Raw genomic sequence first — 7,500 nt, 5'->3', positions numbered from 1 at the left:
GGGGATCCCACCAGTCAGATTCCTTATGCCTTACGGGTTTTACTCGCCTGTTGACTAGCACACATGTCAGACTCCTTGGTCCGTGTTTCAAGACGAGTCGAATGGGGAGCCCGACAGGCTGATGCCCAGAGTATGCAGTTACCAATAGGCACGCCAACGAGGCGCACGCTGCCTACCATGATCATGGAGATGACATCTCCTCAGGCATAATGTGATAACTCGGGCTTGGGATGCCGCCGCAATCCATATCGGTCCACGCCCCGAGTCGAGCGACGGACCGACTATTAACCGCTCTGCATCCGACCGAGACGCATTGCTGGCCCCCATCCGCTTCCCTGTCGAAAATTTCAAGCACTCTTTAACTCTCTTTTCAAAGTCCTTTTCATCTTTCCCTCGCGGTACTTGTTCGCTATCGGTCTCTCGCCCATATTTAGCCTTGGACGAAATTTACTGCCCAATTGGGGCTGCATTCCTAAACAACCCGACTTGCCGATAGTGCCTCGTGGTGCGACAGGGTCCAGTCATGATGGGGCTCTCACCCTCTCTGCCACCCCCTTCCAGGGGACTTGGGCCCGATCCACCCTTATGGACGCTTCTACAGACTACAATTTGAACGAGAAAGCAGCCCAATTCTCAAGCTGGGCTCTTCCCGATTCGCTTGCTGTTACTAAGGGAATTCTCGTAAGTTTCTTGTCCTTTGCTTATTGATATGCTTAAACTCAGCGGGTAGCCCCGCCTGACCTGGGGTCGCAGTCGAAATGCCATCGAATGGCAATCGGGGTCACTAGAGCCCAATAGGAGCAGAACACGCACACGATGTCCGAACAATGGCAAAGTGGCTAAACCCACCACTCATCGTGATGCTTGCCACACAAGGAGCACTTGACTTTGGGTCGACTGCACCTCAAACAGAGACACGGGGGGCCAATCTTTGCTCCACACCACCACCACAAGGGGTAAAGGAGGTGGGGCAACATGACGCGTGACACCCAGGCAGGCGTGCCCTCAGCCCGATGGCTTAGGGTGCAACTTACGTTCAAAGACTCGATGGTTCATGGGATTCTGCAATTCACACCAAGTATTGCATTTCGCTACGTTCTTCATCGATGCAAGAGCCGAGATATCCGTTGCCGAAAGTCGTTAAGATAAAGATTCGGATCTAGGATGACCACACCACACCCAAGGCGCAATGATGTCATGTCCTTTCCGTTGCTAGTTCCTTGGCGCCGACTACGCCGGTGGTTGTGTTTGGGTCGAATGCTATGAAGGTTCGCAGGCTGACCTTTTACAAGGGTCGGGAAGGAAGGAGCTCACACTCCCACGCCCTACCTTAATCGCGCAACGCAACATGTTCACGGGTCTCGCTGGGCAGGTATCGACAATGGTCCTTCCGCAGGTTCACCTACGAAAACCTTGTTACGACTTATCCTTCCTCTAAATGATAAGGTTCAGTGGACTTCTCACGACGTCGATGGCGGTGAACCACCCACGTCACCGCGATCCAAACACTTCACCGGACCATTCAATCAGTAGGAGTGATGGGCGGTGTGTACAAAGGGCAGGGACGTAGTCAATGTGAGCTGATGACTCGTGCTTACTAGGAATTCCTCGTTGAAGACCATCAATTGCAATGATCTATCCCCATCATGATGAAATTTTCAAAGATTACCCAGGCTCGTTGGCCAAGGCTATTGACTCGTTGAGTACATCAATGTAGCGCACGTGCGGCCCAGAACATTTAAGGGCATCACAGATCTGTTATTGCCTCAAACTTCCGTAGCCTAAATGGCCATAGTCCCTCTAAAAAGCTGGCCGTGGAGGGTCACCTCCACATAGCTAGTTAGCAGGCTGAGGTCTCATTCATTAACGGAATTAACTAGACAAATCGCTCCACCAACTAAGAACAGCCATGCACCACCAACCATAGAATCAAGAAAGAGCTCTCAGTTTATCAATCCTTACTATGTCTGGACCTTGTAAGTTTTCCCATGTTGTGTCAAATTATGCCGCAGGCTCCACTCCTGGTGGTGCCCTTCCGTCAATTCCTTTAAGATTCAGCCTTGCGACCATGCTCCACCTGGAACCCAAAAACTTTGATTTCTCATAAGGTACCGGCGGAGTCCTGAAAGCAACATCCGTCGATCCCTGGTTGGCATTGTTTATGGTTGAGACTAGGATGGTATCTGATCGTCTTCGAGGCCCCAAATTTCGTTCTTGATTAATGAAAACATCCTTGGCAAATGCTTTCGCAGTGGTTCGTCTTTCATAAATCCAAGAATTTCACCTCTGACTATGAAATATAAATGCCCCCGACTGTCCCTATTAATTATTACTCTGATCCCGAAGGCCAACGTAATAGGACCAAAATCCTATAATGTTATCCCATACTAATGTATCCATGGCATAGTGTCACGGCCTTAGACCTTTCTAAGCAACCGCGCCGGCACTTAGCACTCCCACTAGCACTAAGTCAGCCTAACCACCCTCCTTAAGGGATTTGGGAAGAGAAGAAGTGAACACAAGAGTGAGTTTAAGAAGAATAAACTTGTATTGCACTAGAGAACTCTTGAGTACATGGCTTGAGAACTCACTTCCTTAGTTGAACACTCTTGGTTGGTCCTTGGTGAGTGCCTTTGCCAAATGAGGCAACACCTATTTATAGGCACCCCAAGTTACAATGGATGGTTAAGATATTTACAAATGTCCTCCATCCAATGGTTGGGGAGGAAACTAGAAGCTTCCCACCTCCTTAGTGGAGAATTCTAGAAATCTCTCCCAAAATATCTCCTATAAATATCTTCTATATATATATCTATAATAAAATATCTAGAGTTCTACACCTTTATAGAAAATTCTAGAACTTGGACCTTACTTAGCTCATTGGCCTAAGTCCATGGGCTTGGTGGGCTAGGCCCGTGGGCCTATGTTGGGCAGGTCGTGACACTCTCCCCCACCTAAGTCGGCGATGTCCTCGTCGCATCTTCTTCGTGGAATCTTTGTATGTGATCTTGGAACTGCCATAAAGAGTCGGCGGGTTCCCAACTTGCCTCGCTCTTTGGTACCCCCTTCCACTTGACTAAGTACTCCCTACTAGGAGGTACGCCTCGCCTTCGGATGACTCGGTCAGTGATCAGGTATTCTGCCTCCTTGTCGTAGGAGGTGGTGATAGCCATTGGTGCTCTTGTTGAGGTTCCATGACTTGGGTCTTCCTTGTCTCCATGGTATGGCTTCAATAGGCTTGCATGGAAGACTGGATGGATCTTGAGCTTAGGAGGTAGGCTCACCTCATAGGATACTTTGCCCACCTTCTTGGTGATCTCAAACGGGCCTTCATACTGACGTACCAGCCCCTTATGTACCTACCTTAGGGTCTTGAATTGTTGGGGTAGAAGCTTCACAAGTACCAAGTCCCCGACCTTGAAATTTTCTGGTCGCCTCCCTTTGTCAGCCCATTTCTTCATCTTCTTAGTGGCCTTGTCTAAGTATGACTTAGCCACATCTAGCCTTGCTTGCCACTCCTTGGCAACCTTAAATGCTGAAGGGCTCTTCCCCATGTAGCCGGTCATCACCGTGTTTGGCGTTAAGGGTTGTTGTCCCATGGCAATCTCAAATGGACTTTGGTTCGTGGCCTCACTTCGTTGGAGGTTGTAAGAGAACTGAGCCACATCAAGCAACTTGGCCCAGTTATGTTGGTTAGCACTCACGAAGTGCCTCAAGTAGAGCTCCAACAAGCTATTAATGAGCTCTGTTTGCCCATCGGTCTGGGGATGGAAGCTTGTTGAGAAGTGTAGTGACGATCCCAACAACTTGAATAGCTCCGTCCAGAACCTCCCCGTGAAGCGAGGGTCTCGATCACTTATTATGGATTGTGGCACACCCCAATGTTTGATGACGTGCTTTAGAAATAGCCTTGCCACTTCTTCCACCGTACAATCCCTTGGTGCCACCACGAATATGACAGATTTGGAAAATCTGTCAACCACCACCATTATTGATCCATACCCTTCTGACTTGGGTAGGGCACTAATGAAGTTCATAGAGACACTCTCCCATGGTCTTTCTGGTATAGGAAGTGGCTCCAGTAGTCCCCTGGGTGGTTGCTGCTCTACCTTATCTTGTTGTCATATAAGACAAGTTCTCACATAGGCCTCTATGTCATCCCGCATCTGAGGGCAATAGTAGGCTGCTTCTAGCAATGCCCGCGTGCACCTTTATCCTGGGTGGCCAACCCATTTAGTGTCGTGGCATTCACAAATGAGGTTCCTCCGTAGGTTACTCCACTTAGGTACGTAGAGTCTCCTCTTCTTAGCATAGAGCAAGCCATTTTGCTCCCAAAATCTTCATGTCTTGCCCTCCCGTGTAAGGGCGAGTAAGCTCTTAGCCACAGGATCATGTTGGAGGCCCCCCTTGATCAACTCTAGAAGTTCCCCTTCCAGTTGGCTAAGAGAATCCAACTCTGCCTTTCTACTAAGTGCATCAGCCACCTCGTTAGCCTTACCTGGCTTGTATTCAAAGACGAAGTTGAACTCTGCCAAGAAGTCTTGCCATCTAGCTTGCTTAGGACTTAACTTCTTTTGGGTTTGAAAGTAACTAGTGGCAACATTGTCCGTCTTCACCACAAACCGTGACCCAAGTAGGTAGTGTCGCCACGTACTTAGGCAATGCACCACCGCGGTCATCTCCTTCTCATGGACTGTGTAGCGCCGCTCTATCTCATTCAACTTACGGCTCTCATAGGCAATGGTGTGCCTTTCTTGCATCAACACCCCACCGATAGCAAAGTCAGATGCATCTGTGTGCACCTCAAATGGCTTGCCATAGTCGGGTAGGGTAAGCACCGGTTCCCCCATGACAGCCTTCTTTAAGTCCTCAAAGGCCTCTTTGCATGCGGCCGACCATAACCATGGTCGGTTCTTCTTTAGTAAGTCTATACATGGAGCTGCCCTTCTTGAGTAACCTTGAATGAACCGTCGATAATAGTTAACTAAGCCAAGGAAAGACCTTAGCTCAGTCACTTTAGTTGGTGCCTCCCATTCTTGGATAGCCCGCACCTTGCTCTCGTCCATTTGTAGGGTTCCGCCTCTAACCTTGTGACCAAGGAACATCACTTCCTCTTGTGCAAATGCACATTTCTCTTTCTTAACATAGAGTTGATTGTCCCTTAATTCCTTGAATATGATCTTCAAGTGCTGAACGTGCTCCTCCAATGCGTTGCTATAGACAACGATGTCGTCCAAGTACACCACCATGAACTTATCGAGGTAGGGGTGGAAGATCTTGTTCATAAGGGTGCAAAATGTAGCCAAGGCATTCGTGAGTCCGAAACGGCATCACCAAGAACTCGTATGAGCCATATCGTGTCACACATGTTGTCTTTGCCTCATCACCTTCCGCAATGCGGACTTGGTAGTACCCCGATCGTAAGTCTAACTTGGTGAAGTACCTTGCCCCACCAAGTCTATCAAATAGATCTACTATCAAAGGAATGGGATACTTATTCTTGATTGTTACCTTGTTCAATGTCCTATAGTCGATGCATAGTCGAAGCGATCCATCATGCTTCAGTTGAAAAAGAACCGGGGCACCATAGGGAGCTTTAGAAGGGTGAATGAATCCCGTATCCAATAATTCCTTGAGTTGCTTCCTTAGCTCCTCCAACTCTAGCAGTGACATTCTATATGGTGCCATTGCTAGTGGCTTGGCGCTTGGCTCCAACTCAATGGCATGATCCACCTCCCTCCTAGGTGGAAGCCTCTTGGGCAACTTGCTTAGCATCACATCCTTGAACTCTTAAAGGACCTTCTTGATTGGCTTGGGTAGCACCTTAGTTGGACCGTCTTCCTTAGGCTCTAAGAGTGCTTCCAAGTATGTTGTCTCCCCTTTCTTAACTCCTTTCTTGAGCTGTATAGCCGAAAGAAGTTTTGGGCCGTCCTTGGTCCCTTGTACAGTTGGGACCATGCATGGAGCTCCTTCTTCTATAATGCAAACCGTGCTGATAAATGGCATGGGTATGGCCTTAACCCTTCGTAAGAAATCCATGCCAAGCACCACTTGAAAATCATCCATGGGCACTATCGACAAGTCAACCGTGCCCTTCCATGTCCCGATGTTTAACTCGACTCCTCGACCAATGCCATGTATGGGATGGGCTTGGGAGTTGACGGCCTTAAGCCATCCTACCTCCTTGATCCCTTTAAGTCCAAGTCTCTTTGCCTCTTCTATTGAGACGAAGTTGTGCGTAGCACCTGTGTCTATCATGGCATGAGTGGGCTTACCTTTGACATGCACCTCCACGTACATTAGCCCTTTTTGTGAGGTTGTGGCCTTGATCTCTATCTTAGCCTTGATGGCACTTAGTTGTTGTAGGGACCCCCTATGCACTTCATTGTCTTCTTTCTCCTCGAGTAGGGCATTGAGAGCCTTTCTCTTGGGACAATCCCTAGCCCAATGGGGACCATCACACAAGAAACACTTATCCTTGGGCGTGAACTTGTCCCTTTTGTCTTGCTTGGGCCTACCCTCCTTGTTTGAAGGTGGTTTACTACTACCTTCCTTGGGAGGGTATATCTTAGGCCCCTTCACTCCCTCACCTTTCCCATTAGTGCCCTTCTTGGGCTTGGAGCTATCGTCTCTCCTAAACTCCACTAATGACTTTGCTGCTGTGATGGCTGAGGCAAGGTCCTGCATGCCTCGGCATTGTAGTTCTTATGTAGCCCAGCCTTGGAGGCCATCCATGAAGTTGAATAGGAGTTCCTCCACGGTCAAACTCAGGACTTCGAGCATTAGGGTAGAGAATTCCTTCACATAGTCCCAAATAGAACCTGTGTGTTTAAGCCTTTTTAACTCAGTTTAGAAATCATCCCAAGTGTCTATGGTGCACATACTTCTCACTATATCGGCATGCTTTCTACGCCACCATAGAGTTGCATCATCGGTGAGGTACAGAGTAGCGGTTCGTACCTTTGACGCCTCATCATTAAGTGCCATTACCTCAAAGTACCTCTCCATGTGCCATAAAAAGTTGTTGATTTCCGTGCATCTCTCATCCCAGGGAATGGCTTGGGCTTTCGCACCTCCATCCTAGGCACTTCTCATGAGGTAGTAGTTCCCCCGGCCACCGCCCTCTTACATAAAGCCCATTCCTCACGTACCTTAGCAACACAAGCTTCTATCTTGGCCAACTCCTCCTGCATTTGATCCTTGAAGGTGGAAATGTCCTCCCACACATGAGCCTTAAAGGATGCAAACTCCTCCTTTTGGTCATACGCCATGGTGTTGAGAGTACTCAATAGGGACTCCTTGAGCTCTCCTTCAAGCTCCTCCCCACTTTGCTCTACAACATCGAGGCGTCCCTTCACCTTGCCCATTGCTAGGTCCACCCGAGCTAAGCGAGACTCCATAGCACAACCAACATCTACGGACTTGTCTTTACTCCTCTTTTGCTTCCCAGTGTTGGGGTTACCCTCCGTTCCACGGTTCTGCTCACATGTTGCAACGTCG

At 48.7% G+C, this 7,500-nt stretch overlaps 2 non-coding genes across 2 annotated transcripts in view; both read right to left on the bottom strand.

Annotated features, from left to right (window-relative positions):
- LOC122087026 overlaps positions 1-750 on the bottom strand; it is a 3,393-nt gene extending 2,643 nt beyond the window's left edge. Inside the window, exon 1 of the ribosomal RNA XR_006142632.1 lies at positions 1-750. This exon is cut by the window's left edge and continues 2,643 nt beyond it. This is a non-coding gene — a ribosomal RNA (28S ribosomal RNA).
- Positions 751-983: 233 nt separating this feature from the next.
- Positions 984-1,139, bottom strand: LOC122086625. The gene has a single exon (XR_006142497.1). It is a non-coding gene; the product is annotated as a 5.8S ribosomal RNA (ribosomal RNA).
- Positions 1,140-7,500: the final 6,361 nt, after the last annotated feature.

Source organism: Macadamia integrifolia, chromosome 1, assembly GCF_013358625.1.
Source record: "Macadamia integrifolia cultivar HAES 741 chromosome 1, SCU_Mint_v3, whole genome shotgun sequence".
Classification (NCBI taxonomy): Eukaryota; Viridiplantae; Streptophyta; class Magnoliopsida; order Proteales; family Proteaceae; genus Macadamia; species Macadamia integrifolia.
The sequence above is the reverse complement of the archived record's forward strand: the minus strand, read 5'-3'. Positions and strand labels throughout refer to the sequence as shown.